The sequence below is a fragment of the Motacilla alba genome, chromosome 19 (assembly GCF_015832195.1).
Source record: "Motacilla alba alba isolate MOTALB_02 chromosome 19, Motacilla_alba_V1.0_pri, whole genome shotgun sequence".
Lineage (NCBI taxonomy): Eukaryota > Metazoa > Chordata > Aves > Passeriformes > Motacillidae > Motacilla > Motacilla alba.
Window position 1 is genome coordinate 8,868,363 of NC_052034.1, and position 27,841 is coordinate 8,896,203.

General features: G+C 45.6%; 1 long non-coding RNA gene across 1 annotated transcript in view; it reads left to right on the forward strand.

Annotated features, from left to right (window-relative positions):
- The window catches only part of LOC119709918, a 92,731-nt gene that overhangs the window by 53,241 nt on the left and 11,649 nt on the right, over window positions 1-27,841 (forward strand). Inside the window, exon 2 of the long non-coding RNA XR_005259451.1 lies at window positions 12,261-12,422. This is a non-coding gene — a long non-coding RNA (uncharacterized LOC119709918). The remainder of the gene's footprint in view (window positions 1-12,260; window positions 12,423-27,841) is intronic.

Here is a 27,841-nt window from a genome sequence, read left to right on the forward strand (position 1 = left end):
TTAATAGAAATGACCAGGAGAAATGACCTTTCCTTACCTTCTGTCTCTTCCGTCTGCCCTTGGAGCCCTTAGGGCTGTGGCCAGGACTTGCTGTGGTGGCTTTCCTTCAGCTGCTGTTCAATGTGCAGTCAGGAAAATCCACATAATCCAAAGAACTGGCTGGTTCTCCACAGCTGATCATAGAGTCATAGGATATTTTGGGTTGGAAGGGACCCAAAAGGATCATCAAAGTTCAGCTTCTGGCCCTGCAAAAAATGGGGTTTGGAATCAGGGTCTATATTGCAAATCCTTTCCTGGTTTGGGCTGCTGTGGGATTTTCATTTTTACTTCTTGTAAAAGGTGGCAAGCTTTTTTATCCAGTGTTGATGGTGTAGGTACAAAAACTCAGAGGATATTTCTTCAAAGATCTCATTTTGACTTAAAAAACACAGTCAGGTTCTGCGTCATTCCTCCATATGTTTTTCTTGATACAAGAAACTTGTGATGAAAGTGAAGAGACTTGCATTTTTTCTCTGGCACTGCTTGCTGTGTTTCAAAATCATGTTCAGTATTTGCACACTCAAAATAGGCTCTTTCTGTTCATTCATACTTTTTCTTGGAGGTTACTAAGGGTAATAAAGGACAGAGCAATGCCTTTCTGAAAGCTAGGTGCACTGTAGGAGCATTTGAAGTGCTTGTTCCTACACATTACTTGCCCAGGAGAAGCAGGTGAGGATTAATGTGCATTACTCAGGGCATCTGCCTGGCTGAACACATCTAATTCACAGAATCACAGGCTGGTTTGGGTTAGAAGGGACCTTACATCCCATCTTATTCCACCACTGTGGCATTCACATTCTCTGAACAGAGAGAGACATAATTCTCTCTCTCAGGTTTTTCCTGGAGAAGCACAGAGATCAAAACAATTCTTATCTCATTTACTGCTCCTGTGTTTTGGAACATGTGGAATGTGTTGGAACATTATTTACTTGAAGGAATTTGCTTGATTGGATTCTGATGTGAGTGTTTTGTTTTCTTCACCAATCTCTGCAAACTGTGTCCTGACGGTCGGTCAGGAGACAGTCAGGAGATTTTATTGAGTGCTGGTGCAGTTTCAGTTTAGCTGTAGTGTAATATAGAATAATGTAGTATAATAAAGTAATTAATTGGCCTTTTGATATTGTGGAGTCCTCCTCATCATTCCTCCCGCCTGTGGGGCGGAAAATACACCGATACACCACCTGCCATGGGGACACCTTCCACCATCCCAGGCTGCTCCAAGCCCTGCCTGACCTGGCCTTGGGCACCGCCAGGGATCCAGGGGCAGCCCCAGCTGCTCTGGGAAACAAGAGGGCTGAGCCACATCCTTGGTATTTCCCAGGACTTGGGATGCTGATTCAGAGTTTTCTGAAGCCACTTGCACAGCAATGGAGGTCTCAATGTAAATCTTCCTGTAAAGCTGGCCTTGAAGGGGACCAGCAGAGCATTCTGGCTCAGCAGCCTTTGGGTGGTGAATGGTGCTGTCGCCCCACTTGCAGAGCCTGGCAGAGGCCTTGGAAATAAAACCCCCATGTGACTTTACAGACTGAGCAGTGAGAGTGAAGCGGGAGAAATGCAAGAGGGTTTTCCCTAGGGATCAAGTGATGGTCCTTTGAAAGGTGATGGGTGTCCAGAGGATGGAGCCAGGGTCTTGTCAGTGGTGCCAAGCAATAGCACAAGAGGAGATGGGCAGGAACTGAGACCTGGGCAGGAACCCAGGGAGTTCCACATCATCATGAGGAAGAACTTTGTGCAGTGACTGAGGCCTGAACAGGCTGAACCCTAGAGAGGGTGTGGAGTCTTCCTCACTGGAACTATTCCAGACCCCTCAGGACAATCCTGTGCTCTGGGATGACCCTCCTGGAGCAGGGAGGTGGCACCAGATGATCCCTTTGGTCCCTTTCAGCCTGGCTCTCTCTGTGATGGAGGGAATGTCTGGCCCTGCTTCCCATATTTCCCAGGAAATACTAGGGTAGCTGCAGATGTTACTGTCCTGGAGGAAGCAGGGCAGAAGCAGGAGGAATTACAGATATGCTTCACTGCCATTGCTCTAAACAGCAAACAAATAAGCAGTAATCAGTAAATAAGCCCATAACATTTTCCCCCAGACACTGTCCTCAGATGGCCTGTTTGTGCTAATCCTCCTCAGCACTGAATCACATGCCAGGCAAAAAAACCCCCAAACCTCTGAGTGAGAGAATTTAAACTTACTGTCTGGGAGAAAACTCCCCCCAGGGCTGGTTTGTAGCTTGTACCAAACAACCCCAGGCCCTGGGCTGGATGCTGATGCTGTGGCTGCATTTGGAATCTGCTGCTAATTCATAAACATCACAAGCAGTTGATTTCAGCTGAACCCCTTGATTTAATTACACTCTTGTATACAGTGGGGACCTTGTGTTTTCCTATATGTAATGAATATTAAGCTGATAGCCCTGTAATTTCCTGTGCCAGGCTTGCTCTCATTTTTTGCATATTGATACCACATTTGGTTTGTTATTTTCCAATTTTCCAGTCTTCTAGACTTGTGCTCAGCGAGTTCTCCATAGTAATTGCTGTTGGCACACACATTTCCTTCCTCAAATCTGCTCTAACACACTGCAACGAATTTTGTCTCATCCTAGAGATTTGCTTGGGTTTCAATTCCTCTTATTTATTCATTGTCTTGAACTCGGCAGCACTGGAAGCCTGCAGGACTCTGGATATAATTTCATATTCCACAGCTTTAATTTCCTCCTTTATCCCAGGCATCCCCTCTTCCCCCCCACATGAGCACATGGATGGTTTTTATCTGACCCTCTGATTTTCTGCTGTTCATAAGCCACTTTCCAGTGCTGCTTCCTCAGAAACTCCTATCCCAATCTGAACACTAAAATGGATTTAAATGTGGCAGGATCAAAACTAATGCTGATATTTACTCAGTTTTCTTGGCATCTTGGTGTGTTTGGTGTTTGTCCAGCTTTTTCTCTCTGTTTTTGAGATACTTATCTGGTGTGCCCTACCTTGCCTTTGGAGGTGAATAAACCTCTTTTCTGGGTGTAATTTGGGCATTGGAAGGGTGTGGGATGAGGACAATGTGGGATGAGGGCTGTATGTGGGGCTGCTTTTGTAGGACTTGTGTGGAATTAAAAAAAAAAAGTTGACAACTTATTTGGGCTTTTATTTGGACTAGAAAAAGTGTTAATCATGCAAGATATGTCAGCTGAGCATCTATGAAAGGCAACCCCAGGCTGCTGCACTGGAGTGCTGGGGAGAAATGCTTGGCCCTGGGAGGGAGAGGGTTTGATGCCTTTGACTGGCACTGTTCTGAGAAATTAGGCAACTTAGGAGGAAAAGGGGGAAAAAAAAGACAAAAAGAAGGTGGGAAAAAAGAAACACATTAACTGAATTGTCTCCATTTCCCAAGAGTCTGTGAGGAAAGCAGCCTTCTGAAATTAGCCCTAAGGAGGGCACCCTCTTCCTGAAACCCTTGAGCTCATGGTTTGTGCTCACAGAACAGTCAGCTGGGCTGTTTCTGTGGGAGTGGCTGAGAAGCCAGCCAGAAGCCCTTCTCAGGCTTTTGGGCCCTTTCCCACCTCTCACTGCTCGTGACACTCATGTCCTGAAGGAGCAGCTCCACCCTGGCACCCCTCTGATGGCCATGGTATGAGGTGAGGTGCTCTTCTGCTGTGAGTTCATGGCACCGTTTTCCATCCTGGATTTAATTTCCCTGGCTGCAAAAGGAAAGCCAGATGCCCTCTCTGTATTTCTTTGTGATTTCTTTCCAAGAATATTTACCGAGAAGAGTAATCCCATGGTGAATAATCTTCTTTGCTGGAGCAAACATCAAGAAGAGGTGTGCCCAAATCCCAAGCCTGGCCTTCTCCCATCACACCCCTGACTGTAATGCTGGCATGGAGGGAGAAGCTGGCTGTGCTTACCCCAGGTAAGCACCTACTATTTGTATAAATATTTACCAATCTTGCTGACTCATTTTTGAATGTGAAGTTGTATGAAGGCCAGGCTCTTCAGGATTTAGCATATAATGAGTCTTATTTATATTTATTATTTTTATTATATATATATGAGTTTTTAATCTCAATTCTTGTGTTCTCCACCCATCCCTCAGAGGACTGACCAGTATATTTTAACCAGGTTTTAACCAGTATATGTTAACCAGCATATTTTTGACTAGTCTATTTTTGTACTCTAGTTTCCAGTCTTTAAAATCTCTTTCCAGTTTGGTCATCACTGAAGTGCTGGGGAGCAGCCAGAGCCTGAGGCAGGGATCAGGGGATGAAGTAGTCACGTTGACGGTGGTGTTGCCATGTGATGATGCAAATTTTTTCTATTTTTGTCAGAAATTAGAGCCTTGGTGAACCAGAGTTTAGATCAAAGATACTGTCGTTGGAATTCTGCTTATTTTGTCACCTCTTTCTGCAGAGTAACCTACTTCTGGTGCTACCTCATGTAATCAGAAGCAACCTGTGCAATTAAGAAACTGAGAGACATCTTTAGATGGCAAAGCTGTCAGATTCCTGTCTTTCCCAGTTGACTTTTATTTTCCTTAGTGCTCTTGAGGACTCTTAGTTCCTTTCAAGAGACAATTCATGCTCGCAGGCTCAGCAATTATTGATGGCTTCCTTTGTCAGACAAGCAGGGTATGTGAGCATGTGTGTACCACTCACTGGGTACATACCACTGGCCTAAATGCATCACTGAACATCTTAAAATTAGAAGCATAAACAACATTCCTTACTGAAAACTCCATTTTTACAGAGCTAATTGTACCAGCTCCTCATCCACACATAGAAAAAGGGAAATAACCTCTCTCTCTCTCTCTATATATATATATATATTTTTTTTTTTTTTTTTTTTTTTTTTCTTGACTTGTTCTTATTCCTGCTGAGAGGGCTGGAGGTGGAGCAAGGCATCCCAGGCACCATTACCTGTACAGGTATCTGTGGCAGAGAGTTTTGGGTCAGGAAAGGGGATATTTTGGGTCAGGAAGGGGGAGATTTTTCTGAGACAACTTTGTGACGAGGATGTCACTTGTGTCCTGTAGATTTCTAAGAATATTTTGTATGGTGGGACTCACTGGGTCTGGATGATTCTCACTTGCATTCAGTTTGATACCTAAGAGTTGACTTAATGGTTTGTATTTTACATTTATACAGAGCCCAAATCATCCTCCTGGCTGTAGCTGATTTAAATAATTCCTGTTTCAGGAATTATTGTCTCTCCTGCTCTTCCCTCCCTGAGAAGAGAGCAGAAAGTGGCTGAGCAAGTGGCACATATGGTTGAAATAGTCTTGGAGCAGGAGCTTCAGAGTTATTCATAACAGCTGAGCATGTAATTGTGCATAATGCAGCAGAAACATTTCTCTTCTTGTGATTGAAAGGCATTTGCTTTTGATTGGTGTGCAACTGTTGTACCTGGGAATATCAAGGGGCTGTGAATCTGCATTATTTCAGGCATGAGTGCTTATCAGTCACATCTGAAAACACTGGAGCAAAATGGCCTCGTGACAAACGCAGGCAGGGCCAGTAACGACCTTTACAAGACAGTTTTATAGAGCAGGATGAACAAGAGGGGCTGGATCCTCAGCTGCCTAAAGCAGCCTGTCTGTGCTGCTGCTGCCAGGCAGGAGCTGTGAGAAATGCTTCTCACTTCCAAAAAATTTAGAAAGATTTATTAAAATCTTATCAAAAATACAACAGCAGACTGAATAGAGAAGATATTACAGCCCTGGGAGCAGAGGATTTTTCCCACCATGGGCTCACCCCCACAATGGAGGTTTCACCTTTTAACCCTTTGGCCCCTCCCAAAGTTCTGTCCATCCACTCCTCCTTCCCTGCCCAGTGCTGGAGATCATTCCTGACACCTTGATTGGAGCTCAGCTGCTGCCACAGTAACGAGTGACCCTCCCAAATGTCCCAAACCCAGGGCACCCCTGATAACAACACAAGGGGGTAAAACATAACTATATAAAACTTCTCAAACATGACATTTGCCTTTTAATTGTGAGAGTCAACCATGGCATTACTCATCTGTCACAGAGCTGATGCTTGCAGACCCAGGGAAATGCCAGGCAGCAGCAGCTGCCCCTGCTGTGAGGCTGTGGTGAAGCTGTGCTGGTGTGTGCTGGTGGATGGGTGAAGCAGAGCTGCTCTGGTGAGCAAAGCTTCCTACCAGCAAACCTTTATCTGGGATCTTTGTGGAGCAGGTGAAGCAGGTGAGCTTGGATGCTGACCCAGCCTTGCCATGTCAGTGACAGTTTGCCATCATCTCAAATCCAGGCACTGCTCACTTCCTTTCATTCTCCCACTTGGACAAAATATTGACCCAGCAATTTTGGGACAAAAGCATCTGCAAGGGCTGTGGAGTGCACTTGGACATGGTCATGTGTGGGCAGGAGACTGTAGATGCAGTGACTCATTGGCTTGTACAGCTGGTCCATCCTCCCAGTCTAAAACTTGAGGTCTGAGTTGCTGTGAGGGGCCGATTACCTTCCACTGGCTGGGACCAGAGTTTGATCACTGAGGAAACCATGCTTGTACTCAGGAGAGGAGTCCAGTCCACAGAGCTGCTGATCTGAGACTTTCATCTGTGTGAAATTCACTTTGGAAGAGTAATAGCACCAAAAAGGAAAGCTGGCTGGCTCTCCTAAATTAAGCAATTACTCTTAGACACAGTCCTGTCTGTGAAGTACTTGGAAGTTCATCCTCAGGCTGAGATGGAAGGTGGTTTAACAAGGTGTTTTACAAAGTGTAGGTGGATAAATTCCTGGAGCATATCTGTATAAACCCGCTGTAAAGGCTGCACAGAGGTTAAACAGATAGATAACTTCATGGAAGCTGAGTAATCGCACTATTACTCTGTATAATCTTGCTGGAAGGCATATTTTTCTACAGAGCAATGATACAGAAGATATTTGTGTGTAGTGATTACAGCAGCAGAAATCAATTGCACACAGCAAATAATTTGTTAGCGCAGGGATGCACATTATGTCATCAATAAAGGGATTCGTTTGTTGAACTATAATGAGGGTGAGAAGAAAGCAAACTTCATACTGGTGTAACTAGTCCAGTCATAATATTGGCAACAAATATATCTGGTATATATACATCCTTCTGGAGACTGGGTGTGTGAGCTTTCCTTAACACCCACTAGCTCTGTATGTTCTTTGCATCTTCAGTATACACCATAAGTACTCATTAATTTCTTAAAAAAAATAATATGTAACCTGATTTTAAGGAATATATCCAAGCACACTGCTACATTTGCCACTACAAAAGAAAAAGGCATCACCCTAATGTCACTGCATCTATTAAGAAACTTTCTGCCAAGGTACAGGCAGAGTAATCAGTTTCTTTTTTTCTGTTCATTAGGAGCTGTGTGGTCTTGAATTAGATATTCCCAAAGGCAGGCACAGTCCCTTATGCATTGCTTGGAGGGGCCCCAGCAGTGCTAATCTCAGCTGAGCTCCTCTTACACAAACCCTTCTCCCCTGGGCACGCACTCTGTGCTCTGACAGTCACAAATCACTGTGGAGGAGAAGCCTCCCCAACACCTGCCAGGTGGGTTGTTTTCATTCTCCTCAGTGCAGAGTGGATTTTCCAGCAGTGCTGCTGATGGCACATGTTCAAGGTCACACAAAGAGACTGGGACTGCTTGGCTGAGAAACAGATGTTGGGCTCTGCCTCTTCTCCCAGCCCCTCACAGCCACACATCCCCACACTTGCTGTGAGCTGCAGAAAATCCCTCCTTGAGCCCCTCCTAAGGGTGCCTTTAATGCCTGTGTGCAGCTCCCTGGTGCAGAGGGGACTGCGACTCCTTGGCAGGGTGTGATGGCTTCTCTTGGAGAGTCACTTTGGTTTCTCAGCAAGCACTGAGGCCAGGGTCAACTCCAGCACGATTCTCTACAGGGAATCATGGTGTGGAAGCTGAGATTTGTCTTGCTACAAATCCTACACGTTAAGTAGGAATGAGTCTTTCCTTACCCCAGGTTTGAAGATGAATTTAAAACTGACCACTTTGGAGAAGAGCCAGAAAATAAAAAGGAAACTGAAAAGGCAAATTGGGAATCAGCAGGGGAAAATAATCCCTCCTGATTCCTGCAGGTAGCCAAACGCTACCTGCAAAAGTCCCAAAGCGTGGGATTAATGTATATAAATAGGGTGTAAACAAATTCAGTGGCAGGAGAATGCCTAAATCCTTCGTCCCTCTTGCAAATCAAACAAGTTCTTGAAGGATTCAATTATTTCTGAGATCTCACCTTAGCCAGGGATTAACTGACACCAGAGATCAGGAAACCCGTTGTACTGGGATCTGTGCACAGACTTCCTGGGCCTGGGTTTTGCTGCAAATTATGTAAGGAAGGGGCATGAGCTGCAGGGTTACCACAAGGCTCATCCAGTTTTTATAGGCAGCCAATGGTCTCTTTGGATTTTGATGGAGCAGCTGGAGGCAATATTTTCTTGGCCAAGAAAAAAAGGGAATATGACACATCCTGGCATATATTGGGAGTTGGGGAAGTAGTGAAAAATATCTGATGTTGCCTTGCACTGCGTAGAGAGGTTTTCTGCAAGCTGCTTAGTCATCTCAGGATCTTTCTCTGCAAGAGAACTGGAGAAGGATTTTAACAAGAGCCTGGAGCAAGAGGACAAGGGGGAATTGCTTCCCACTGCCAGAGAACAGGATTAGATGGGATATTGGAAGAAATTCTTTCCTGTGAGGGTGCTGAGGTCCTGGCACAGGGTGCCCAGAGCAGCTGTGGCTGCCCCTGGATCCCTGGAATTGTCCAAGGCCAGGCTGGATGGAGCTTGGAGCAGCCTGGGACAGTGGAAGGTGTCCCTGCCCATGGCAAGGACTTGGAACAAGAGGGGTGGGATTGAGGGCCCTTCCAGCCCAAGCCAGTCTGTTCTGTGATCAGACAGAAGGTGTTGCTTGGCCCATTTCTGTGTTGGCTGAAGCAAAATGCCCATTTATCAAGGGTATTTTGGGAACTGTTTTTTTCCCATGTCTTGCACCACAATCCCAATTGTCGTGGGCATGTCAAAACCTGAGGACTATTTCTCCCAGCTGCAGAGTGTGTGACATGGGGCAGCAAGGCAGGAGAGGCCACTGCAAAGTCCCCAGCCAAAAAAGAAGGGAAGGAAAGGAAAATCACCACAGAGTTATTACGGAAAACAGAATCACATGTAAATTGTAGCTCTGCTGGTGTATTCTGGGGAGCTTCTAGCCATTTAATTGGTTAAGACAGATATATAGCAGTATCACTATCTGCTAGGGACCCACATAAATCATCAGGGATGGTTTCTGTTGCTATTAGATGTAGCCAGGCCTGGTGGCCTGAGTGCCACAGAAAGGAAGCAAAATACAACTCATCCTGTCAAGAGCTGCTCTGTGTTGTAATTGCAGTATCTGTAAGGAATGCCAGGGTTGGATTATTGGAGATGTCAGAAACAAAATGGGAGAGATTAAATGGCCACAAAGAGCTGCAAAATGAGGAGGTAATTGTACTTCATACAAGTTCAAAGATAACACAGGGAATGTAGATCTTGACCAGGGCTGTGTGGAGCTGAGAGTGCATGTGGTGTGTCCCTGGTCTCCAAGTCCTCTCCTGGAGCACCTGTGGTGAGCCTGGAGGAGCCTGGTGAGCACAGCCCTGCTGGACCCACTGAGGCAAACACCCTGTCCCTCCTGCGAAGGTGGCACAGAACAAGGGTGAACTCTGCTGCATGTTAATGCACTCCAGCTGCAGCCTCTGGAATGAGGAAACCAGCTCCCTGCTGAATTAAAACACAGGGAATACACAGGAGTGAGTGAGTCTCTATGCACGGTCTGGGCAGGCAGAGCATCTCCAAACTTAATGGCAAGTGTGGTGCTTGGTGTGCCCCCTGCACCTCACATGGGGCCACTCTGGGGCGGCCTGCCACCTTCACCAGCCCTGGGCCTTCCTTCCATCTTCACCAGCCCTGGGGCTTCCTGCCACCTTCACCAGCCCTGGGGCTTCCTGCCACCTTCACCAGCCCTGGAGCTTCTTGCCACCTTCACCAGTCCTGGGGCTGCCACCTTCATCATCTCTGGGGCTGCCACCAGCCTTGGGCCTGCCTGCCACCCTCATCAGCTCTGGGGCTGCCACCTTCACAAGTCCTGGCCCTGCCTGCCATCTTCACCAACCCTGGGCCTTCCTGCCACCTTCATGAGCTCTGGGCCTGCCACCTTCACCATCTCTGGGCCTGCCACCTTCACCTGCCCCTCAATGGCTGCTGGGGGTGAGTCAGCCTGAGCTAACCTGGGGGCAGTAGGAAGCCATGAGATCTTTGAGGAGAAAAGCCAAATATGAGCACTTGCTTTCTTGCAGATGCCAGCTTCATCCTGAAAGAGCCCTGAGGCAGTGGGAGAGCTCTGCTGGCTCTCGTTCACCTGTGGTTATTTCTCATCCCTGAAGGCCTCTGTCTGCAGGAAGGCTCACGAGTGCTGCTGTGTTTGATTTCTCCCTGCTCCTGTTTTCTCCACAGCACTTTGCTGTTGTCTGGCTGTATCTTGTACATGCAAACAAGCCAAAAGTGACCTTCAGTGTCCCACTGCTCATGGAGCACAGGTGGAGGAGTTGGAGTGGAGCTAATGGCCATTTCTAGCATCCCTGCACGTTCCTCCCATCTCAGAATTTAAGGGACATATTTTATTTCCCTGGAGCAAGGAGACCAGCATAGCTCTTTTACACATGGAGGAGGAATGCCAGGGTTGGATTATTGGAGGTATCAGAAACAAAATGAGAGAGATTAAATGGCCACAAAGAACTGCAAAATGAGGTGGTAATTGTGCTTCATACCAGTTCAAAGATAACACAGGGAATGTAGATCTTGACCAGGGTTGTGTGGACTGCCTTTATGTGCCCTTATGAAATGTAATTTGGGTTTGCTTTTTTTTTTTTTTCCCAAGAAGCTTCATGTTTGATTGAGAAATAATGTCACAGCAGGTGAGATTGCTTACTGGCAGTTAATTGGAATCTGTGTGGGTCCAACAACCAACTTTTTATGGTGTCTGATTTCCTGCTAGCCCAAACTCAGGATACCTCCCCTGGCACAAATGGAATGGGCTATTGGAGAATCTAGTCCAATTAGTCTAAGTGGCATGGGCTCTCCTTTGCATCACTCTTCAAATCCTGTAGAGCTGAGCTTTGCAGGAGAGAGGGAATTTGGCCCCATGCCTTTCATGTGGTGCCAATTTGGATGAATTGATGTTTGATGTACGTAGGTAGCACCACCAAGTCAATTCAAGTGGACAAAGGTTAAGTGTGCACTGCAGACAATTATCCATTAGTGTAAAAGCTCCTTGGGATAATATTTGTACATTGAAATGCCAAAAAAATTGGACATGATGATAGCTTTTGCAGCACTGTATAATTCATACATGAGAGCTCTGCTTTGCATGTTTGGTATTTCAGAAATAAGGGAACCCATTTTTGTCAGGAAATGCAACATGTGAAATGCAGTGCGTGCAAGTGAAGCAGCAACATCCAGTGCTTGCTGTAAACCTTGTCCTTTAATATGGAAATTATATATATTTTATATAAATAAAATATAAATGCCCTGGGATGTTTGATGGAAGACACTCTCTGAAATGGTAACCCTGAGATGTCCAGTTGGTAGAAATCTCTGCAGCTCACATGAAGTTGTGGAATGGTGTCCCTGTAAGAGGCAGGGACAGAGTTGCCCTGCACTGCTGTGAGAGCAGGATTTCTCCTGCAGTCTCTACTGTCAGGCTTCAGTAACTTCCTTGACAATGATGTCTATGGTACCTGGAAAATCCAATTTACAGTTGAAGGGATTAATAACTGGCTATTATCAGGCATTACCTTAGAAAACAAGTCTGGCTTGTGTGTATGAAACAAGTGGTTCTCTGGCATCAGTGTGCTCAGTGCTTGCAAAATTCTCCTGAGGATTCTCTGGTGCTTGTAGTCAATATGGTTTTCTCCATCAGAGTAATTTGGGACATACCCACCTAGAAGGTTACATGTTCAGGTGTTCCACACCTTCAGAAATGTTGAGTCTTTGGGACTTCAACCTCCACCTCCAATTTCCTTAAACCCAGGTTTTTTTACAATATCAGGATGATGCTGTGGTTCATCCTCATCCTATGCCTTGATCCAGGGACAGATTGGGAGAAATTCAATTTTTAAATGTATGCTTTTCCTGATCCACCTTGGAGCTGTGGTCTGTGGCTGGCTGATTTACCTTCATGTTACTGTGTTCCAGTTACCTTAAGAACCATTGTCAAAGCACTTGAATAATCACAACAGCCCAGGAGCTCCAGCTTTATGCATAAGGAAGCCAAAAAGGCATTGGACCACCTGGGACCCCGTGTGTGGATCCTATCCTTGTGCTTTGGTGCAGATTTGGAGACTGCTGTCATCTCAGGTGAGATTCACCACCTCTAATCTACAAGTCTGATCCTCATGTTTCTCATTAAAGCTCAGTTCCTGAAGTTATCTGAGCACATCAGAATATCAGATTTCAGTTTTTCCTGTGAAAATAGCGGCTGGCATTAAAAAATGGCAAGCAGTAAATCCTAAATGTTAGGAAACACTGGGAACATGCTGTAATTCTGGGAATGAGATTTTAAATTGTGTGTGTCTGTCTGGTCTTCAAACCAGTATCACTGGTTTTGGGGACTGTGGTGTTTGGTGAGGGTGTAGGGAGGAATTTTGTACTGAGACAATTTTTCACTGCTCTGTGAGTCTAAAAAAATGATGTAGTGTGAGAATTAGCTTTTCCAGATTCTAATAGCTATCACAGTGTGTACTGGTCGATCTATGATCCTTCCATCATCTTTGGAAAGTTAAGGACCCTGATAAAATATCCATTAAAGTCAGAGTTGTTTTGTACATCTCCCCAGGCACTGGATGAGATCCAGCCTAAATACCCAATCTACATTTTCATGAGTCATTGCAGGAGCAGGCAACACACTATAACAGGTACAATTGCCAGTTTCAGTGGGAGTTTTGCTGCCTCCACTCTGACTCCAGCCCAGTCAATCTAAATTTCCATTATGGACCAGGCTGATCTGATATTCCTATGGCACACTGCTTAAAATACGTGGACACAGAGTAGTTATAAACCATTTTCCAATGACTTGGCCCTTGATATTAAAGCATGTATGGCTCATGCATCTGCTCTTTTGTAAATCTGCTGGTGCTTCCACACAGCCTGCACAAGGAGCAGGGAAGACACAGAAACATCTGTTTGGAGTTTTAAGCAGCTTGTTAGATGAATTCAGCACCTGGGTTTCCTGCAGTGAGTCAGCTCTCGTCTGCTCAGTACGGATGAGAAATGGAGAAACACAACACTCCTTGGGATCCCTGTTCTCCTGGCTCCTGGTGGATTGCTCGAGGTAATTCCTGCTGCTGCAAGCGGGAACTGCCTTTGAAAAAGCCCCAGAAGTAAATATGGGAATAGCATTCTGAGGGGGGAGTTTACTCTGCTAAATCTGCTCAATCCTACATGAACTCCAGAGAGGAACTGTTTATGTGGCATGGAGCGACAGGATAAGGGGGAATGGCCTCAAACTGACAGAAAGCAGGTTTAGTTGATGTATTAGGAAGAAATTCTTCCCTGTGGAAGTGGGGAGGCCCTGGCGCAGGGTGCCCAGAGCAGCTGGGGCTGCCCCTGGATCCCTGGCAGTGCCCAAGGCCAGGCTGGATGTGGCTTGGAGCAGCCTGGGACAGTGGGAGGTGTCCCTGCCCATGGTGGGAGGGTGGGATTGATCTTTAAGGTCCTTTCCAACCAGACCATTCTGTGATTTTTATGATTTCTATGATTTCTGTAATTTCTGTGATTGTGGTGCTGCTACACACAGGTTATGGTGTTTCCATCTTACTGCCATCCCAGCTAATTCCTTGGCAGTGGTCCTAAAAAAATCACTGTGTCTGGTTAAAAAGCCCCAGTTCCGAACCCATTTTCTTTCTGTTCCCTTTTCCCTCCTTCCCCACAACTGGAAAGGATCTCTCTGGTTTTGGTGACCATTACACAGCCAAATGGAAATCTCATTTTGCTGGGAGCTCCTGGCCAGTCTCTGAAAGCAGCACAAGGGACTTGGCTCTGGAAAGAGGTGCAGAGCAGCTGCATGATGACAAATGACTTCTGCTTGGTAACCTTCTCTTTTCCTGCCTGTGTATAAGGTGTTAGACATGAGCTGATATCAAGGGCTAATTTGCCACAGCAAGGAGAATTTCCAGTGAAGTCAATTCATTTTTAGCCTATTCAGGGAACCCAGGAGTGCATCCCCTCCACCTGCTCGTGCTCGTGAGCAGAAGGAATGGGCTTGTGAGACGAACTGTTAGGTTGTAATATCATTTTGTTCCTTGCAGCTCTAGAATCAGGCTGCCTAAACAGTGTGTTTGTGTCATGGCCGCAGAAAAAGAATAATTTTGGCTGTGCCCAAAGCATACTGCACCTCTCTCTAAGGCCAGTGCACCAAAACTGGCTCATGGCCCAGTGCAGAGCCCCTGGACTCATCAGGAAATGCCAGTTTTAATCCTTTATGGCCTGAAGTCCTTGTATTCCTTTGGGCTTATGCATTCCAAAATTGAGGGAGGAAAAGAATGGTGATTGTCTGGTGCCTCCCCACCCTGCATGAACAGCACTGGCCTGTGGTAACCTGGATATAATATGTTTTGTCTGATGTAGTTATAATGATCAATGAGCTATTTCTCTCTCTTTTCTGAGTGATTTTGATTATTATGTATAACAGCACATAGTCTCCAGTGGATAAAAGCCTCTAATTCTATTTTATCCAACTCAGAGAGCAATCTCAGCAACTGGCTGTTGCCTGTATTATTCAGCAGCAGCTATGGCATGTATTATTGCATATGATATGAAGGACTTTGTAATAAATATTTAGTGTTCCTTTAATCTGTCTGTTCTTATATCATGTTCTGCAGATAATCCCCTGCTCCATGTACAATTTAATGATTCTTCTTCTGCCCATCTGCTCTTCTCCCTCATCCGGACACCCAAGCCCACCTGCCCTGGGATGAGCTTTCCATCGGTCTCTCTTCTGAGCAGTCTTCAGAGTTCTGGGTTTTCATGACTGTGTCATTAAGAGGAAGAACATTTGTTACTTTTGTGGATTTGTGAGTAGCAATAAACTGTCTGGTGCTTAGATCTCAGCTTTCTGGCACACAATAATTACTTTTTGCTGAATGGAGGCCAAAGGCCTTTGGGAGATACCAAGTCTGGCATGGGATTGGAGATGTTTATGTTTGCTGCTGGCTCTTTTATCTGATGCAAGTTACTTTGTGCCTGTCCTTTCTTCTCACCCATTGCATGGTAGGGTTGGAGCCCTTCAAGGAAGGGGCTTTCCTAGGTGGAACCTGAGCTTGGGGCACCAGGCATCTTTGGAGTGTGGGGACCAAGGAGTTCAGCTCTCCTGTGGGTCTGTCATCAACATGACCACGTTGCAATGGCTGAGCAGAAATAAGTAGAGCTGTGAGCTGTGGAGTGTTTTGTGGCAGGGCCAAGGGGAGAGGGACAAGGCCTCATGAACACCAGCTGCTGTGAGTCTGGCCCAGCTCTGGTGACCAGTGACAGGAGCTGGGGCAATGGCTGGAGCTGTGTCAGGGGAGGTTTAGGCTGGGTATTGGGAAAAGCTTCTTTTTGCAGAGGGGGCTGGAGCACTGAACAGGCTCCCCAGGGAATGGGCATGGCCCCAAGGCTGCCAGAACTCAAGAAATGCCCAGACAGTGCTCTAAGATACATGGTGGGATTGTTGGGCCCTGTCCTGTGCAGAGCCAGGGGTTGCACTGGATGATCCCTGTGGGTCTCTCCCAACTAAGGATATTCTACAATTCTTTGAAAAGGTGTCTCCAGACCATAATGGTTAACACGCAGCTGAAGTCTGTTAACGGACCTTTTCCCTGAGTCCAAGTCTAACCGTCAGCTTTCCAATACCTGTGGCAATGAGATCCAAGTTTAAAATAACCCAGGGCTTTCACTTGAGTTCTCCTCAGAGCAAGGACCATGTGAAGAGACAGGTGGTCATACACCAGGACGTGCATTTTTCTGGAGCGCCCTTTTCCCAGCTAGGCCTGACTTGCACAGTCAGATGTACCCACCTGGTGCTTTCTCTGCTACCATAAATTCTGTTAACCCCCAAGGAACAGAGCACTAGAGATGGGAAGGGGATGTCATGATGAAAAGGACAGTCACAAGTAGCATATCTGCAGTGGTACCCTGCTTCACTGCTTCAAAGTTAGTTATACTGCAAGTCAGGATTTATTATAACTGCTCTATAAACTGTGCTAATGAAATCATGCCAGTATTTGTTAAAGCAGGCAATAATGCTGAACCAGAGAAGACATGAAAAGAGTTCTGATCATCTATTAATAGTGTTGCAGTCCTATTTTGAAAAGATCCCCAAATTCATGTGTGGTGGCACTAAACACTAACCTCCTTAAAGAACACTTAGTGCACCTTAGTAGTATCTATTATAGTATATGGGATTTTAATTGCTTTATTATAAAAGAAAGCAATACTCACCCTTTTATGAATTTTGATTTAATGACTTTAGCACATTCATTATTAGTTCATTATGGTTCTGTGGAATTGAGGCCTCCTGAGTTAAAAGGATGTCCCCACACTAAGCTGGCCTCAATTAAATTGTAATCATATTGTGGTTAATCTCAAGGACTTGCTCTGTAAGGGCAGGGGTATGAGAGAGAGAGAGGCAGTGGGGGGCATGAGGAAGAAACAGGAATGCAAAGAAGCAGGATTTGTGTTGATAAAAACCTGTTTGAGTCCTCCTCTGACAATGTCCTGGGCTAGAACCTGAAATGACTTCCTTAGCTTGACCCATAATATTAGATACTTAAAGCCACAACTAGAACCTCCTGAAGTAAATAAAATACTGCTGGTCTTTAGGAGTAGAGGAGAATTCTATTTAGGGAGGTTTGGCCAGTTTCTCCTCAAGTCCTGCAGCCAGCAAAGGTCCATGAGAACAGGCCACTGACAGATACCAGTGGGACTGGAGGGGACTGGAGGTGCATTCTGACACTCACGATTTGACTGGGACCATGTGTGTGCAGATGGAGGAAAAGGGAAGCCCCTTGCAGAGGGCAATGGCAGTGCTGAAGATGCTGCAGGGAGCAGGGCTGTGTGCCTGGGAGTAGGACAGCAGCACTGTGGGCAGGGACACTGCAGCAGCTCTGCTTTGTGCCCGTGGTGCCAGCCTGGGTGCACGAGAAAGGGCTCTCCACTGGAGCCTTCTCCTAACATGCTTGGCCATGGGACTACAATAAGGAAACCAGCAACTTGGGATGATCTGGAAGAAGATTAGAAATTCAGCTCACAAGTAATTTGGTTGAAATATTCCCTCTTTGATGTTTTGCCATGCTGAACAGTATAATAACTCTTCCAGAAGAGCACTCCAAACAGAGCTATTTTGGGATTACATTTTTCCTTTAGCTTTTATCCTGTGGTTTTCCTGAATCTACTTTTTATCTCCTACATTTCTCTGAAAATGTCTCAAGCTCTCATCAACTATTTCTGATCCCCTCAAGCTTAGATCCTGGGTATAAATAAGAGTTCTTGTTCATAAAGCTGGAGTGCTTTGCAATGACTGTTTGAAAGGCTTTATGTTATATATTTTTGCTCTACTGTGGAGCCAATTCTGGAATCCATGAGGCCCAAAACTGAGGAGAATGGGGAGAGGCCAGATTCCTGTGTGTTGCAAAGCAAACATTTGTAGTGCTGGGGTCAGGGAAGATTTCCACAATAACTTCCCATTAGAAAGCCAGATCCTCAACAAGAACGGAATTGAGTACAATCTTCAATTTTACTTCATAATTTGATGTAATTTGAACTAGAAAAATAGTTAAAAGGAAAAAAAACTAAGCCTCAGAGAAACTAGAATCCTGCTTTCACATAGTGTCCTTGTTAAGATAAAGTCCAGTGAAAATTGTGAAGAACAGTAATTTTTAGGCTTTAAAAGATGTTTGTAAGAGCAGAAAGTAAATTAAGTCTAAAAGGTTAGAAGGAACAAGCCTCACCAGATTTTGTGTCATGTTGTTTAATAATTATGAATGATAATTACTGTGGGAATATCAGTAATGCTGACAATGTCAATATTTCATAAAGTATTTCTATATTTCAGGAATTAAATGGAAAATGTTGTGTTTCATGAAATAAAAAAGCCGTTGGGGGGAAATGATGCTTTTATTGCAGTGACTTAGGTGTGGAGTTTTCCAGCATCTTTTCAGTCTGTAGTTGTCTCTTCATCAGCTCACAGCTTCAGTGAGTCTTTTATTTCCCAAATTTCACAAGCCTCTTTAAATCCCTATTATATGTTGCTGATGATCAAAGGCCAGGCCAGACCCTTTAGCTTTGCTGAAGGAAACTCCACTCTCAGCAACTCTGACTGTACTCAGAGAGCTGGAGAGCTCCCTAAACTGAGGCACATCTGTTTGCCATGGGAATTTACCCTTTTTTCAGTTTTCTTATGCCATTTAGGGCATTAACTTGCCAATGATCACGTCTACAAAAGGCCCAGCCACTGAAATTTTGCACAGAAAACATCTAGCACTAACAAGACAATGTCGAGGGAGAAAACAGCTCAAGGAATTTCTTCCTGACTGTGGAAATATGTCCACACTGCTGAGAGAGGCTGGCTCTGGCACCTCTGCAGAGCTCCTGGAGTGCAAGCTGTAACCTTGGGAGCAATTCAGCAGCAAGCAATGAATGAGAAGCGCTGGGTGACGTAGAGCACCTCAGAGGGAGAACACAGCAGTTCCCTCCAAGTGCTCTGCTTTAAGGGGTTTTGGGCCAAGTTCAGCCCACATGTGGGACAATCCAAAGCAAATCTCTGCATGTAACTCACTGCTGCTTCTGTGCCAGTGCCACCATAACTGACCATTCTCATCAACACAACCTCGTGGGCATTGATGAGTTGTTTGCATGGCACAGTTCCCCATGGCACACTTCTGACCCAGAGAACAGCCAGACCAGCACCTTCCCCTCTGCCCGGCCATGCCCTGGGCTGGGAACTGCAGCAGGGACATGCTGGGCCCCTGTGGCTGTGCTGGCACCAGGGCTTGGGGCCACAGCTGTGTCCTGCTTTCCAGGCTGTGAGAAAGGATACTCACTTTCAAAAATGTTAAAAGGCTTTATTAAAGTCTTATAAAAAATACAACAGCAGACTGAATAGAGAAAATATTACAGTGTTGGAAGAAGAGGATTTTTCCCACCATGTGCTCACCCACACAATGGAGGTTTCCCCTTTTAACCCTTTGGCCCCTCCCAAAGTTCTGTCCATCCACTCCTCCTTCCCTGCCCAGTGGTGGGGATCACTTTCTTAAATCTTGATTGGAGGTCAGGTGTTGCCATCCTAATGAGCCAGCCCTCCCAAATGCCCCAACTACCCCGGGCACCCCATGAGAACAGTGCAAAAGGGCGGGGAGAAAAGCTATAAACCTATAAAATTTCTCTTACCATATACATAATATTTGCCCTTTAATTGTGAAAGCCAACAATTTCGTTACTCATTTATCACACAGGCCATGCATGCTTGCAGATCCTGCATGTCCAGGGAGTGATCTGCCTGATGTAGTGGATGGCATCCCTGCCCACGCCACAGGCTTGGAACCAGCTGGTTTTAAAGGCACCTTCCAACCCAAACCATTCTGTGATTCCATGGATCTATGTACCCTGTGATTTGTTGCAGTGGAGGCCAGCATCTTCCATGTGCCACTGAGTGATCATCAAAGCTCTCCAAAGAGAAGTCAGTCCCTCACACTGTGTGTGTGTGCTCGGAGTAGGCATAGCCTGAGCCTCCTGTGTGTGACAGATTTAGAGGAGCAGGCAGAAGAGAAGGTGCTGGTGGGAGATGAACACTGTCAGGCCCTATCTCTGCTTTTGATTAATTTGCAAAGATGAGTAATTAAATCCCAACGATCTTCCTTCAAAATATGAATAAGTCACCTTCATCTTTTGTTTTCCCTGGGCTTCCCTTCCCAAGTATACACAGACCTGAGTTTTGATCAGGAGCTTACAGCCTGTAAAGTAATTTCTGGAGAGAGATTGTACTGCCTTTTCCCTCAGTAAGCTCAAGAAAGGTAAAAATTATCATATTATGGGTGCTTTGGCCATGAAGAGAAAATGATGCTAGATGTGAAAAGAAAGAAGTTCTTCTTATCTCTGGGAATTTCTAAGCATTAAATTAATTCCCCTATCTCTTGGTGTGTTAATGGGAAGGCTTTCAGCTCTGTGTTAGACAGAGGCCTGCATTTGCATTTAGATGGAGCTATTTTAAGGATTGTAGTATATACATAGGGGCCTGTATCCCATTTACAATAGAATCTGAAAGATAAAATTAATATCTAGTAAGTGGTTGTTTTTGCAGTTTTGTTATAATCTGAACCCGTAACTGAAGTGCCATAATCTGACATAATAAATACCAGAGTCTTTCACTTGAGAGAGATCTTATCCACCCACAGGAAGAATACTCTCTTTAACCAGTGAAGTGGTATTATTTTTTCCCTTTCACAAGATAATCATGCAGTGCTGCATCCAGGCCAATTCCTGGCAGTGATACCCAGATGACTTTTCCTTTTACTCATGTAAAACAGTGTTCTGCTTTGGGAGGAGAAAAGTTTTTGCCCCACCACCCTAGACAGCATAGCAGGGTGGTGGTGGCTGTGAGGAGGACACAGTGCAGGGACTTTAAATCCTGCTTTTTATCTCTGTTTGTCTCTGAGATGGGCTCTCAAGGGAATTTCTCATACATGCCAGGGGCTGTGCTGATCGTTGCTGCTGGGTTTGCAAACTGCTGATTTCCAGAAACACCTTGAAGCTTTGGTTTTGGTAGAACTCTGACCTTGTGAGATCCCACCTAGAGTACTGCATCCAGGTCTGGGGTCCTCTGCACAGGAGAGAAATGGGCCTGTTGGAGAGGGTCCAGAGAAGGCCATGGAGATGCTCCAAGGGCTGGAGCCAGACTGGCAGAGCTGCAGGTGCTCACCTGGAGAGGAGAAGGCCCCAGGGAGAGCTCACAGCTCCTGCCAGGGCCTAAAGGGGCTCCAGGAGAGCTGGAGAGGGACTGGGGACAAGGGATGGAGGGACAGGAGACAGAGAATGGCTTCCCTCTGCCAGAGGTGGGTTTAGGTTGGATATTGGGAAGAAGTTCTTCACTGTGAGGGTGGGCAGGCCCTGGCACAGGGTGCCCAGCGCAGCTGTGGCTGCCCCTGGATCCCTGGCAGTGCCCAAGGCCAGGCTGGACAGGGTTTGGAGCAGCCTGGGACAGTGGAAGGTGTCCCCATGGCAGGGAGATTGGAACTGGGTGAGCTTTGAGGTCACTTCCAACCCAAACCATTCTGGGATCCTGTGACTTAGACAAAAGCTCAGAGCTGCTCTGAGCTGCTGCCAGGTGGCTCTGTGGCAGGGTGATGTATGAAACCCAGATTTGGGGCTTCAGCACCCTAAATCTGAGATTTCTATGGCAGCTGCCAAGCCTGAAGGAGAGCCCTGGCACAGGTGGAGTCAAGGCTGTGCCTCGTTCCCCTGCCCAGGGAGGACTGGGCAGCCCCAGGTTCACTTGCCCTGAATTCATTCTGGTGGCAGAGAGTGGAGATGGAAAATCAATGGGGTTTGTTTCAAATGCAATCTGTGTTCAATGACACAAACTGCTCATCGGTATAAAGACTCTGCATCCAGTGACAAAATTTAATCCTCCCCAAATTAATCCACCCCTGCAGCTGGAGCCATGGAAAATCATGGGTCATTGATGGAGCAAGCACCTCAGGTGAGAAATCTGCTCAGGTGCTCCTGAAGAGGTCTTCAGGGGGTTATTTAAGTAATTTTTCCTAAAATTGTCCCATTGAGTTAAAAGAAAAATTTTTCTGATAATGCTGACATTTTTTATGAACCAAAACTCAGGCAGAGTTTCACACTAAAGGTGCTGCACCTTGCAGCTCCTTGTCAAAGATGGAAATGGTGTTGGTCACTTAAGGTCACTTCCAAGGCCTGTAGTAAAGGGATTTTTTTTACTTTATAGGGAATTATTAGAAGCTCCTTTTATCCTCAGGTAAAAAATTTTGAACAAAAATGGCTTGAAAAATGACAGTCCCAACCCCTCTAAACTAAACCCATGTTTCAAGTGGATTTAAACACTTTTCTTTAAAAAGCTGAAATGTCTTATATTAGTGTGACTCTATGTTTCTTAAGCCAAGTTATATCTCATAATGGCTGTGCCTTGAGAATATCTTTGAGGAATTGACTCCAATAGTACATGTTTCTACAGTATTGAAAGCTCTTTTGACTTTTCTCTAGAAATGAACTTCTGTTAAACTTACAAAACTGGTGCAAGCAATTCCCCATACAGCAAGCAAGCTTTGCCTCATGGAAAATCCTTGTGGGAAAGATCTGGACTGTTGTGGGGCTCTGTGCTCTCTCTCACCAGAAATTACTCATCTGATGGGAAGAAATAAAAATGTATCTCCCAAGAACACATTATCAGCATTCCCAGGAGCTGCACCTGGCAGGGGCCTGCTTGCCAGCTCCTGTTGTTCCTTCTCATGCTGACAGCTATCAGAGAGTTTCTATTTTAGGGAGGAGCAAGCTCTCCTGTTTCCCAGCCTTTCCAGCTGCCCCGTGCCTGCCTGCTGCCTGCTCAGCCCCTGATGAGTGTCTGTGGCCCCAGAGACCAAGTCTGAGATTGAAACTCAGATCAAAAGCTTATTTATTTTGTTTTTCAAGTGAATCCCTATCTATTAAGAATTGGACTAGTGAGCAGTAATCCCCAAGTCTTACATGAAAGATCAAATGAATGGATGGGAAAAGAAAGATAACAGGGGAAAAGCTTGATTTGGACTAGTTTCCCTAACAAGAATGGAAGAACAGTGAGACATGTCAATTTGACTTTTACAGAGCAGGTTAATGCCAGATACTTGTTTATCCTCAGAGATTCCTCAAATCCAGCAGATTTCAGCACTGCCTAATGAAAGCTTAGGGAAGATCAGGAAATGGAGCATGTACAGTTCAGAGGAGGGAAAGATGCAGATGAAAACAAATGCAAAGTCTCTCCCCTTCATGTTTCAAGTGCCAAATTATGCTTGACATTTCAATTTCCCCAAGGCGTGCTTCCGTAAAATCGTTTTGAACTCTCCTCCAAGTGTTCAGGCTCCCATCAGCTCCTCCCCTGGCATCAGACAGGTCAGACGGAGCTGGGGCTGGGTGTGAAATGCAATCAGTGCAATCATTACCACAGCACTGCACCGCTGGCATGCAGGAGAGCCATGGATGGGCTTCCCAGTCAGCTTGGCACGATGCAAACCCTGTGCCCACCCCATCAGCTGGTGACAGAACCCAAAGGAGCTGCTTTGGTTTGGTGACTCGCTTGTGGCTCCTTTTGTAGCATTTCTGGGAATCCAGGGTGTTTACCCCTTGTGTGTGGGTTGTTTCACACGAGGATTTCTGTACTGTGTGTCCATAGCCAGAAGGTCTTGAGTCCTTTGGAGATCTGTTACCACTAAAATTCTCACTAGTGCTCAATGTTCCAACAGTTTTAGAAAGCTTGAATTTTTGAAGTGTTTTTGACCATGTTCCCAGTGAAAAATACCACGATTAGGGAAATGGCCGAAACTGTGTTTTTCCCAATCCGTTCTATTGATGTGTTTTGTTTTTCTTGTTTTCTTCTAAAGGTCAGTGAAATTTTCTGTTGCATAAATTTTATTGACTTTACTCATTGCAGTTGGGCTTGTGAGGGAGATGCTGAGACTCTGGGCACTGTCAGTGCCAGAAAGTCAGAAGAAACGCTCCTCCCACGTGAGTGGGAATAATGGTGACCCAGCTTTTGAGAGACCTCACTGAATTGAATTCTCTGAAAAATATACCCTTGGGCTGTGGTTGCTGAGCACTTGAGAACACATATGATTGATGACATGGTCATTAGGAGCATGATTAAGAGCAGCCAGGATTTACATTTACCAACTTGGCCTTTTGCAGTGGTCTGGGACCACCAGAGCTGTGCACAATGTGACTGCATGTGTGGAGGGGGAACGGGGGAGCTCTGATTAATTCAGCTGGCAACATGATGCTGGCTCTCTTCTTTGATTGCAGCTGATGAATAGTATTTTAAAAGCTAAGAATACATTAAGCACTTTGCTGTAGCTCCTATACAGTCTGAGGCCCAGCACCACAGCTGCGCTCCGTTCACAATGGGTGCAGCTGAAGAGCTAAGAGGAAGGAAGAGAGACAGCTTTTAGCTTGACTTGAGCTATGGATTCTGCTTATCTTGGGAAGTGGCTGGAGGCACCAGTCTCCCTGTGCTGACAGCAGGAGGGGGTTTGCTGATGGAGTTTTGGGCCGCAGCGGGATTCACATTCACCAGTTTGGCTGCTTTGGCATGTTAAAATAGCAAGTTGTTGCTCGAGCAGGTAATTGTGCTCCCTGCCCTCCCTCACACTTTGCCTCTGTGCCTGGAAGGCCTTTTCCCTCCTTGCAAAGCTGGGAGCTCCCTGCTGCTCTTTGGGGTGCCAGCCCCTGCAGGGTGGGCAGGGTGAGCTCTCTGGCCCCAGGCACAGCAGGCAGCCCTGGGCTGATCATGGTGCCCCTGGGCAGGGATCCTCTGGGGATTTTCCCATTATCCAAATTCCCCCCAAATTAGCACAGGCTTCCTGTTTAACTCTTGCCTTTGCCAAATTTGGTTGAGATTGACTGTCTGGCTGAAAGTGTTTGGGGGAAGAGGCAGTGAAGAAGGGCAGGATGGAAAGCTCAGACTCACATGCCCTGTGACCTTCAGGAACCAGAGTTGTGCCAGGGTGGGGAAGCAGCAGCTCCACAGGCACAGGGAGCAGGGCAAGCTCCTCTGCTGCCCTGCATGGGCAGCATCCATCCAGACACCTGGGCAGAGGAGTGAGCCACGAGTGGATCCTTTTTTGTATGACACAGCAACACTTCTCTAACATCCAATCTCCATAACAACTGCAACTTTCCTCCCAGCACCCCTGACTCAGTGCTCATGCCAGGACCATTGCCCTGATTTGATAGCAGCTATTGAAGGAAATAAAAATGACAGCTTTGGAGCAGTCTTGTCAGGCAGCATGATGACTCTTGGCAGCAGGAGAACCATTTGCCCTTCTGGAAACTGCTGCTCAGTCCCAGGGTCTCAACAGACAAGGTACCAAGTATGTCTTTTCCCTCCCAAGTGGGTTAAGGCAGGCTGCCAGGCCCTCGTGGGAAGAGTCCCCACGGGTGACAGACTCCTTCCTCACAGCAGGAGTTCGGATGGCACTGCCAGCTGGTTGCCAGCCAAGTCCCAAGGTGTGCCCTGCTTGCTCACTTCCACTATAAGAACAGGGGGAAGTTTGTGTGTGCTCCCCACGGCGTGGGAGAATTTGCTGCTTGCAGGAAAGAGTGGAATATTGCTTCTACTGCTTCCCACCTCTGCCCCCTCCACACTTTTCAGCTGCAGCATCCTCTGCTCCCTCCAGCCACCCCTCCTGCTCCCCAAGGGTTTCTCTAGACAGGTTGGCTTGGCACAGGGCAGCCATGACAAATGCTAAAACTGTGGTGATAAATTATGCTCCTTTGCCCAGTCCTTCTGGAAAGCAATTTTAATGTGGATTAAAATAAAAGAGGTTTGATAGATGCTGGAAATGTCTCCCTTTGGCTGTTAGGAAAAAAATCTGAATGCCTGTAATATTTCTGCCGAGAATTACAATAATTGGTATTTAAATAGTATTCTGAGCAGAGCTGCAATTGCCTAGGAAAGCCAACCCCAGGAGCAAGATCTGTTGTCTTTAAGAGCTCAGCCAGGCTTGGTAACTTAAAAAGAAACTTGAATTATTGAGAATTTAAAACATGCCCTTGCTTTGGCTTGAATGCAACATCAAAGCAGGAGCCTGTGTGTTCCTGAAAAAAAGTTTCCCTCCCCTCCCAGCTGCTAAATGCTGTTTCTCTGCTGATTTTATTAGTGCCACTATCCCAGCATCATCTTCATCTATAAATGCCTTTTTAATGTGCTCACAGGAGGGAGTCAATTTTGCCCTCTCAGAGGAGGAATTACCCACAGCCCAAACAAGAAATGCCAGTAGCTAAAGAAGGCTGGTGATCTTAGGAATAGCCCTGTTCCCTTTAGCAGTGCTGGGCACAGCATTGAGAGGGCCTTTGTCCTCCAAGGGTGGGTTAAATCCATCACACAGCTTGTGCTCACCCTGGATCCCATCACCATGGTGGTCCTTGTGCTCAGGAGGCAGTGCCCAAAGTCTGCCACCTCCCCCAGGACACGGCAGTTTCAGAGGGATGGTGTTTCCTCCTCTCCCTTCTGCTGTCAGACTTCTTCTGAAGACCTACCTGGTCTCCAAAGCTCACAAAGCCACTGCACAGCTGGGACCTCCACCTCCCAAAGGCCCAATCACTGCTTCATGGAAGTCACACAACAGTTGTTTTATAATGACAGGGTTTCTTTTGAGACCAGCCCCGCTATATTTGTATCTGTAAGTTACTGCTGCTGTCTTTCCTGTGTCTTCCCAAACCCAACATCTTTTAGTTGTACACCGTGCCACCTGTTTCCCATGTAGATCTAGTATTTAAGTCCCTGCAAGCCTCAAACCTACTGCTATTTCCACATGGCTTTTCCCTATAATCCCTCAGCTCTCCCACCATGCATGGGTGACCCCAGAGATGACCCCACTAATGGGAACACATCAGTGCCTAATGCCACCAGCAAGCTCTGCCTCAAACAATCTGGGGCCTCTGAGGGTGTTACTCACAAGTTTCAGACCAATGCAGTTCACTGACAGTGATTATCTCATAGTTTTTCTCTTCCTACCAAAACCTCTATTACCTGTACAAGATATATATATATATATATATATATATATATATATATATATATATATATATATATATATATATATAATATTTTAATATGTATTTTTCTATATTTTATGTTTTTATAAAATGATAACTATATAATAGTATATATTATTAACTATAAATATTATTATTAAATATATAGTGTAGTATATGTGATAATCTATAATATATTATAATGTAATGTATATATTCTGTAATATAAATATTATTCATGTTGTTATATAATATTATATTTATATATGAATATATAATACATACATGATTTATATTTTTTAATATATATATCTTTGCGTTAATTAAAAAATCCAAGGTAGGTATGTGAGCATCCCACAACACGTGGCAGTGTGGACACTCCCAAACTACTCAGGATGAACAATGAAGGGCTTCAGGCACAGCTGAGAGCTGTGGCCCAGCACTGCTGTGACACTCCTGGCCTCTGTGCAGCTCTGGGTGTGATGTGTGGACAGAGCTGACTTTTCTAATGTCAGCAGTAAGCACTGGGAAATGTCTCCCTTTGCCTTGAAATCATTGCAGTTTTATGTGACAGCAGCTTTAGTCCCCAGCTGAGATTAGAAGTCCATTAAGTGCTTGAAATGGTGTGCATGCATTGTGTGAGGGTGGGCCCTCCTGAGCAGCTAATGCTGTTAACTCTGTCCCACCCAGGTGTCCATCCACCTCCAGGTACCCACCTCTCCAGAAGAGGATTTGCTCAGGGTAGTAGATCCTGGAGCTGCTCTAATTTTTTGGTTGTGCTTGCATCCTCCAGTTTTAAAGAGCATTTAAAAGTGAGAGGAAAAGTGCTTAACCTCATAGAGGTTAATATATATCAAAGAAAGAGGATAATATATATTGAATATATATTATATTTCATGGATTAAACCTAGTAATTACAAGTTAAATTCATTATTGATTCAAATGGAAAATAATTTGACTGAAGACAGTGGAAATTATTAACCCAGAAAAGCAGTTTG